Raw genomic sequence first — 9,714 nt, forward strand, 5'->3', positions numbered from 1 at the left:
CCCTGATAACATTAATTCTCAATTTCAAAATGTTACCAGAAATGGGGCCAGGTCTGGAGTGGGTTTGCCTAAGGACAGCTGGTAATGTGTGAGTTCTTGACTTCATGCAGGAAGTATTTCACAACATGAGACCAGGTAATTTTAAGACCCAGGTATTAAAGCAGGGAACAGTGAAAGAAGGGTGTAGGATAGAAGAAGCAACAGTAAAGAGACTAGGCGGGGCTGCTTTGTCCCTCTAGAAATGTTATGGGAAAGAAGTGAGCCCAGGTGGGACTGCTGTCAGCTCAGTGGAGAGTCTGAAGAAAAGGGGCGTTGGAAACAAGTTTAGGAGGTTAACCCAGGATGAGCTGCTGCTGCTGCCCACTGCTCCCTGGTTACATGTCTCATGGGGACCACTTAGAGTTTAGGAGAAAAAAAATCACTTGAAAAGGAGATGTAAGTGGGCATGCCCCAAGAAATGCATTGGTTGGCTTTGTCTTGAGGGTTTTTATCTCCTTTCCAAAGGTGGAGATTTTATGGGATGTCTCAGGGAATATTCATCAGCTTTCTCAGGTGCGCCCTTTCAGGGTCATGGCCTCCACTGACTAGTCAGGGCAAGGTATAAACCACACGACCAGCAATATGCCAGGGGTGAAAAGGCCACCCGGAAGGCAAAGTATGGCACCAGTTTTGCCCATTGCTAGGCACCAGGGGTTTTCTGCTCTGGTGACTTTCTGTATCTGGCTGTAAATTGCTTAGCTAGTGTGTTCATCTATCTGTCTCAGTTTTCCTGTTCCACTTGCCAAGGAATTTTCCTAGCTTAGTGTTAACCATAAAAAGAGCATTATTAATATTACAAATATTATCAAATAACCTTTAAAATTATTAACAGTTGGGCAATATACACAAGATTTGAGAAAAGCCAGAAGAAAAAGTATAATTATTATTATGACTAATATTAGCAGACAGGTAAATACTATAAAACTAATAAAGTTCAATATCAGTTTGTAAGTATACAGGCCTTGTTATGTCTTGGCATAGCAGTCTACCTCTGATGTCAATGGCTTCTCATCCTCTTTGATTGCTGAAGGCAAGTATCAGAGACAGGGCAGATGTCCATTCCTAGTTAGGCACTTGATAAGGTCTCTTTCAACAATGTTGGAGAGAGTCTTTAATTGATGTCTTTCCAGTGGACAATATAAGTCATTATTTTTGAAGTCTTTGTCCTTTGGGAACACACATGTGAAATGAATGTCACTAATTTATCAGTCCCTATAACCTGGTTAATAAGTGCTTGATTTTTATACAGAATGTCTCCTTTAAGAAAGGTTGATTCATATGTCCCTTCATCTAGATGCATAGGGAGACCAGTGACTATATAATGAGCAGAAAGCCTATGTGCTTACCAAAAGAAGTAGATTTCAACTTGAGAACTATAAGAAGAGTTTTTGGCCAAGGGAGATTAAAAACTTCTGAAAAGTTACCTAGGTAAGTTTTTTGTTTGTTTGTTTTATTGCTTAAAATATTACAAAGAGTGGTACATATGTCTCCCTTTTTTCCCCCCTTGACCTTCCCCCTGTCTCCCTTACCCCCCAGTGTTTTGTGTCCATTGGTTATGCTTATATGCATGCATGCAAGTCCTTTGGTTGATCTCTTACCGCCCCCACCAACCCTCCCTGGCCTTTCTGATGTAGTTTGACAGTCTGTTTGATGCTGCTCTGCTTTCTTTAGGATATCTTCACTGGCTACAATAGGTGATAGCCCCAATGAAAATACTGTAGACTAGGACAAACATTACAAATGGATTACATTATTTGATATGAGTCCCTCAGTCATGGTAACTCAGAGGAAATTCCCCAATTGAGAATTAATTTTTTCCAGTAATAATGCACCTTTGTTAATGCTGTTGCTCTTCTGCAAGGGAATGTCTCAACCCAGTGTGAAAACATACAAACCATAACTAACACATATTCGTATTCTGGAGATAGTGGCATTTGGATAAAATTCAATCATCATACTTCAAAAGAATCTAAAGGAAGTGGGAAATGTCCATGGGGACCTTGCAATGATTTTCCAGGGTTATATTTGGACCAATAGAATATCTACTATATACTTTATGAGCCACAGTAGAAAGTTTATAGTAATACTAGGGGCCCGATGCATGAAATTTGTGCAAGGGGCTCAGCCCTTGCAACCCCGGCTGCCTCGGCTCTAGCAGCCCTGGTTGCCTTGTGGCCCCACCCATTGGTCATTCCAGAAAGTCGTCCCGAAGGTCGTTCCACCATCTGGTCTAATTAGCATATTAGCTCTTTATTATATAGGATTGTTGACTTCATGAAATCATCTTTTAAAAACCCCAATGTGTTAGCTCATGTACACATTAAAGTATAGGTAATTGAGTCTGTAGAGATAAGATTGGTTTCTGATTGGGATCATCTCTGTTTGTCTGGATCAAAGTTTTCCCTTTTTTGTTGCCATATCTTTTTTTTTCCTCCTGCAGCTGTCTATTGGAACTGCAAAAGTGAGTATTTCATTGATTTAATGGGAAGCAAGGAGAATCCTCTGGTCTAAACAATTTGGCTATTTAATTCTGCCTGTTGAGATGCAGCATCAGCTAAATGATTTTATTTTGCTTTCATGGTGGCAACTTTAGAATGTTCTGGAATTTTTATAATTGCCAGTTGTTTCAATTTGTATGCTATCTAATAATATTTCAGCCTATTTTCTATGCACTCCTCTGAGAAAGTTAAGAGGCTTCACTGCTTCTACAACATTCTAGAGTTGTGAGCTACATGAAGGGCATAGCCACTATTAGTGTAAATATTGACTATTTGATTTTTGACCAATTGACAAGCCCTAGTTAGAACAATTAATTCAACTTGTTGGAAAGATTTTATTCAGGTGTATAAGAACCTTCAATTATGTCTACCACAGGAGTTATTGCATATCCAGCTCAGTAACATCCTGTTCATCTTTCAAAGATCTATCTGTAAACTAAATTAAGTCAGCATTATCAAAGAGTTTCCTATAAACCATTCCTATGAACAAAAAGGTGATCAGTGGTCAAAAACACAACTGTGGATGTTTTCATCCTGCAAAGAAGGTAGCAAAATTGTTGGCTTACGACTGTTACACCAAGTTTAAAAAATATTAGGCACAGAAAGCGAGAACCAGTCAGAAGTGTTGAGTGTGATAAGAATTCAGTAGAGATTCAACATAATGAGGAACATGAACAAAACAGAACCTATAACTATCTTTTCTGTTTGTTTGCATATGTGTCTATAGCAGAGATGGCTGTCATGTAGGGAGGAAGCCCTTTGGCTACTGAGCATAACTGCTGACTATAATATGCTATAGGTCTATGATAATCTTAATTTTTTTGAATTAAAAATTCTAAAGTATTTCCTTTATTTTTATATATAAAAGGTTAGAAAGTTTATAGGTGTCCCAGATAGACAGCTTCAGGCAATTCCATAGAGATTTTATAGCTTGTTTCCCTTCTTGGTTCCAGAGAATTTGATCAGGTCAATTTCACTTTACGACACATAGAGGCTGCAACATTAATGAAAACTTTGGAACCCAATTGTGACAATATCTAGTCAAACCCTGAAATCCTCTAAGCTGTTTTCTTGTTTTTGGTAGAGGAAAAGATTGGATTCCTCTGAGTCTTTCTAATAAATAGCCCATCCTATACAATAAAACCCTAATATGCAAATTGACCAAACAACGGAACTACTGGTGGAGTGACCGGTAGCTATAATGTTCACTGACCACCAGAGGGCAATGCTCAACACAGGAACTGCCCCCTGGTGGTCAGTGTGCTCCAAACAGGGGAGCATCACTCAGCAAGAAGCCTGGCTCACAGCTGGCGAGTGTAGTGGCAGTGGCAAGAGCAGCTCTTGCCTTCCTCAGCAGCGCTAAGGAGCAGTGAACCGAACAGTAAGGAGCAGCAAGCCGGCAAGCAGTAAGGAGCGAGGGGTCCCAGACTGCGAGAGGGATCCCAGACTGTGAGAGAGATGTCCAAATGCCTAATTCCCTGGCCTAACCCGGCAGGTAGACACCCGCTAAGTGGTCCCGGACTGCAAGAGGACGCAGGCTGGGCTGAGAGACTGCCCCCCACCCCCAGTGCACAAATTTCGTGCACCAGGCCTCTAGTCTTTATGTAAGAGACAGCCAATGTATTTTACTTAAATATCCCTATCACTTGCAAGAAAACTTTGCTCTGAGGAAGAAGGCAACTATGTTGGGTATTGTTAAGAACAGATAAAGTAGCCCCAATATCTATAAGGGCTTTACTAATTTTACCTTTCATTATAATTTCAATTTCTCAACTATTAGTAAGGAGAAGGAAAAATGACCTCAGAGTCTTCGAAGCAACTATATTCTGCTTCTGTTTCTTTTCTCTTTCTGAATCCCATTTCAGTTTCCCATAACCCTTCTTGGGGTGAACAGACTCCTCTACTGGAGTTCAGTGAACCTTATTTAGTAATAGTAATTGGAATAGGTCAGAATAGCCAAGATCATCCTATATAATAAAAGTCTAATATGCTAAGTGAACAGTCGTCTGGTCTTCCGTTCAACCACTCAAAGCATAATATGTTAATGATATATATAATAAGACTAATATGCAAATCAACCAAATGGCAGAACAACTGGTCACTATGATGTGCACTGACCACCAGGGGGCAGACACTCAATGCAAGAGCTGCTCTGTGGTGGTCAGTACACTCCCACAGGGGGAGCGCTGCTCAGCCAGAAGCTGGGCTCACGGCTGGCAAGTGCAGCAGCAGTGGTGGGAGCCTCTATAGCCTCTGCAGCAGCACTAAGGATGCCCAACTGCCAGTTTAGGCCCAATCCCCCTGGGGAGCTGCAGTCAGGCATCCCCTGAGGGCTTCTGGACTGCAAGAGAGTACAGGCTGGGCTGAGGGACAACCCCCACCGCCAGGTCTGAGTGCACGAATTTCATGCACTGGACCTCTACTATGTTATAACAGTAAAATTAAATTCCTTGGTGAACCCATCAGGGTCCTGGAGAAAATTGGGGAAATCTTGAGATAGATTATTTAATTCTGTTCTAGTCCAATAAATATATATAGTCACTGGTTCCCCTCTGCCTGAGACTGGCTTTTCCCTGAAGGGAGCTGCTAGAATTCCTGAAGTTCTTGTCTGAATTTCTATTCTTATTTTCTGTTAGGCCCTTAGGGTGTGATAGTGGAAGAGATAGAGAGGAGACAGAAGAGGAAGGAGGAAGGGATAGGAAGGCAAGTCTGGAAGAGGAAGCTCAGAAAGCAAAGGATATAGTGCAGGAGCTGTAGAAGGGGGAGGAATGGGGTGTTGGCATTCATTAGCTTCAGATGCCTTCTTTAGTCTCTAAAAGTTCAACCACTCAAAGCATAATATGTTAATGATATGCTAAGGACACTCAACCACTCGCTATGACATGCACTGACCATCATGGGGTAGATGTTCCAAACAGTAGGTTAGCTTGCTCCTGGGGTCCGGCCGATTGGGACTGAGCGAGATGGGCCATACATGCCCTGGAGCCCTCCTGTAGTCCCTCCCCAGCTGACCAACCTCCTGCATCCCTCCCTGGCCCCGATTGTGCACCAGTGGGGTCCCTCAGTCTTGCCTGCATCCTCTCACAATCCGGGACCCCTTGGGGGATGTTGGAGAGCCAGTTTTGGCCCAATCCCACAGGCCAGGCCGAGGAACCCCACTGTGCTCTTTCTAAAAACTTTTCATTTCCAATAAAGATAAGCTTTCCATTCATTCTGTATAATTTTAGAGCTGTTTTTTCCCTCTACTTTTGCATGCAAAAAATCAATTAAGTGTCAAAAGTGTTCCTTTTTGTCATATTACAAGTTGATATCACTTCTAGTTGTCCACCCTGAGGTGAGATCCATTTACTGTCTATATAACCAGTAAACTGACACAGGGTGCAGAGGAATGAAAGAAAGCATATATTTTAAAGGAACAAATGAAAGGAGAATGGGAAGCTGATGCTCAAAGACCCAAACACACCAGTGGTTTTCATTTAGGGTATTTTAAAGGAAAAAAGAGAAAAAATTATGATTAGGGGGTTCAGGGTTGTGATCTGTGAGAATTGGTCAGTAGTTATGAGGTAAGTTTCCATGATCTTTTTTATCTGATTTATTTCTCCCCAGGTATCATTCTCTCGGGGGGCCTTAGTTATTGGGGCCCAGAGACCTTCCTGCTTGCAGACAACCCAAAGTTCTGTAATCCATTTTGGGACTGTGTAGGTGGTGTTACCTTAAGAGAAGAAAACAGATCTATCTTGTGGTTAACAGGCTACATCTTTCTCTTCTCTCCTGCAATATGATTTCCTGCAACCTGTTTTGCAGGCTCCAGGCCACATCTGCATTCTTCCTATCGCACCTGCAGGTCATTATTTTCCATTCATTCTTTAACTAGATATCATGACAGCCAGCTATGGGAGCAAAATATATTTTTCCTCTTATCTTTCAAAAAAGTTTAATGGGATAATAATCAAATTAAGAGTCACAGATTAATAGAAGACAATGTACAAAGTCTACTATATGAATAACTATTCTGGGGCGATCAGAATAGAGACCAAAGGAAGCATTAGATAGTGGAGGCTTATATGTCATTCTGAAGCTAAGGGGGAAAGAGGGTTGTGGTTTGAGGCTTCACAAGGCAGGAAGCCATTGGCGTGGAGATGGCAAAGAAAATGTTAAATGAATGTTTGCTGTGAAAGTCCCTCCTGGAGCTGGTCCTCCATCTAAATATATTCTAGGCAATTAATCAGGGAAGTCAAAGGAGGGTTTCCTGAGTCTTTTGTTTCCTGAAAACAACACCAAAGTCAATATCCTAAAAGGCACTTCTGGGATGGCAACTGTGCTTCCATTACAGCAGAGCCGCGACTCATGCTGGTCTAACAAGTCTAACTAAAAGCTCAATTCTATGAGCCCTAGTCATGTAATTAAAGTCATTGAGTACCTGCATCATTACCAAACAAGATAAAGTACTGAAACACTGTTCCATCAATCTAAGTGTACTGGCTTTTGACTTCTTATTATAAAAAAACTAAAAGATACATTTGAATCTGCTAATAAAAATGCTTCTTGCTTTATTGCTCAAAGCTTCTCTCTAGTGGGCACCTTAATTCCCAGAGAGCAACTTAATGCATGTGCTAGGATGTTATCCATAGCTGTTCAGGAAGAACTAGGAGTCCTGTGACCCTGACTTACTTCTCTGACTGTGTTTATGCCATCACTACTTACTGCTTTATAGGTTGCTTTGTTGTGTTTTAACATGTCCCTAATTTTAAGTTACCTGCTCAGCTTGTTGCCTACCTGAAGGACTCCAGTCACTTCTCTCTTGTTGAGAAATTGGGGAGGTGGGGGAGTCTCACAGAGGGTTGCCTACCAGGTTTCAATATCATACATGCATTTTCATGTTTAACTTAATTTAGTCCCCAAAATGCATACAAACATGAATGCTGGAGAAAGGTCCTGGTCTGACTTACAAAAACAAATGGGTTCATAAAGGGCCCTGCAGTCATGGTAACTTTGTGGCATCTTTATATTTTCTTAGTCAATTAGAAATATTGTGTGTGGGTGTCTAGGAGACATTCTGATTATTCATTTGTTGATTTTGGAGATGTGTAATGCACTCTTCCTATGCACCTACTAGGCACTGTCCTGAGCCCTGGGGGCACTGTCCTGAGAGATTAATTGGACATTATTGCTGATGTTTAACTGTTTACTTGACAACTTATATCTAAAACTGCTTTCTGCACAGTGGGGAGAAATGTAGCTAAATCCTTTCAGCCCAGACCCAGTTTCATCTCCATCTGTTCCTGTAATTTATAAAGAGGTGCAAGTTCCGAGACATTTATAAATAGATGCAAAATAGCTGAGAGACTGAACAGAGATAGCATCTGATCTCCAAGAAGGCTGTGCTTCTGGAGTTTTCCATGGAGACATTACATTGCTCTCTACAGTCACCTTCCTTTGGACCACAGGTCACCTCCAAGGAAGAAGAGTATTCTCCATCCTACAACATGGCTGTCACTCAACTTGGCTGATTAGTGACCTAAGTGCAGAGGAATGACATTCACCTCATAGTTTGCTCTGTTGCAGGTGTTTCTATGAAACCTAAGATGGGAGTTCTAACAGCCTCTTGAGGTTAGGAAGCCTCACCCTCACACTTCACCTGCAGTCTCTCTAGCTTTAGGGGTTGCCCTCTTCTCCAAGAGATTCCAAAATACCCCTGAGGTCAAACTTAGCTTCATAAAGGGTGAGGTCATTTCTAATTCTGTGGGCATCAGTCTGAACTAGGACATTTGAGCCAAAGGCTTGGTTGTATCAGCAACGTTTTCAATGAAATCCTGTTGACAAGACAGAGTGGTACTGAATGTATATAAATAATTCTATTGCCATAAAAATAAGAATACCGAAGAAGACCTTAGAAATTTATTGGGAGAAGTCAAACAGGGAGGAAAAGATCTGTATTGCTACCAACATGGGTGTCCTTCTGTCTATTTTTATTGTCCACAACATGTCAAGAGGCCCTCCATATGTCCTCCTGAAAGAGAAACAGAGCTTGAATTCCTATCAGCTCATCACAGGGTCCCACTAGTCATCACATGACCACTGCCTGGCCTTTGAAGGACTCTGTGTCACCTCCACTGTAGAGATGGTCCAACTTAAACCCACTGGAGGTGGGATCTGATGTGAAATGTGACCTTAAGTCAACAATAATGACAATGTCCGCTCACATTTCTGAGCATTTATTGACCCCTGTTTGCTGCAAAGGGCTCGACACTTACAACTTAATAGAGAGTAAAGGACTCAACGTAAGTTGGCACTTGGAATATGATGTGCATTATTGGGAGTTGAGAAGACAAACTCTAAACCACAATCTTTAAATTTGGTGTAGTTGAGAAAACTGAAGTAAATATAATGGAAATGACCATAAATTCAAGGAATTGTCCCTACTGGGTTCAGGGGAGGAGTTTGTGGCTAGGATTGTGCTTCTGAATGCTGGCAATGCACTGTTTCCTGGCTGGGTGGTTATCAGGTGTTAGCTTGACTATATTTTGTTAATTCATGTGTACATCTTATGAATTTTTCTCATGCTTTCTGAATAAATCAGCTTATAAAGTAATGTTCATGGTTTTGTTTCATAATCATCTTGGCTTTAAAAACAACTGCCTCGTATTCCCAATGATGCCTAGGAGAGATGCCCCTGATTGGTTTAACTTATTATCTTCCAAAGCCCTTGGAAAACACACAACAAACTGAGACATGGAAGACAGCAATTCCTGGAATCTCTGACAACACATTCAATGTGTAAGTCTGGAAGAGGGAAGTGGTTTTGTGAGTTGCGCGTTGTGGACTCAGGGCCATGGGGCTGGTGGGTCTTAGGCTATTGCTATAGAGGCTGCAGAGGGGCTGTGGCTCAAGAGCAATGCAGTGTGTCCATTTCCCAGTTTTTTTCATCCAGGAAGTAGCAACAGTTTTCTTAGTGAGGCTAATCCCCAGGTCTGCCCTTGGAGGTCATTCTGGAAGCTCCAACTTCAGTTTGCTTCCAAATACATAAGTAAAGAAATATAACTTAAATTAAATAAGTAATACTTTTCTAAAGAAAACACAGACCATTTACAGACTGGTGAAGATAGGAGGTTCATACACTGAGAATTAATATTTTAAAATTCTATATTCCTGATATATATATATATATATATATATA

The sequence above is a fragment of the Myotis davidii genome, unplaced genomic scaffold (genome assembly GCF_000327345.1).
Source record: "Myotis davidii unplaced genomic scaffold, ASM32734v1 scaffold3036, whole genome shotgun sequence".
Taxonomy (NCBI): domain Eukaryota; kingdom Metazoa; phylum Chordata; class Mammalia; order Chiroptera; family Vespertilionidae; genus Myotis; species Myotis davidii.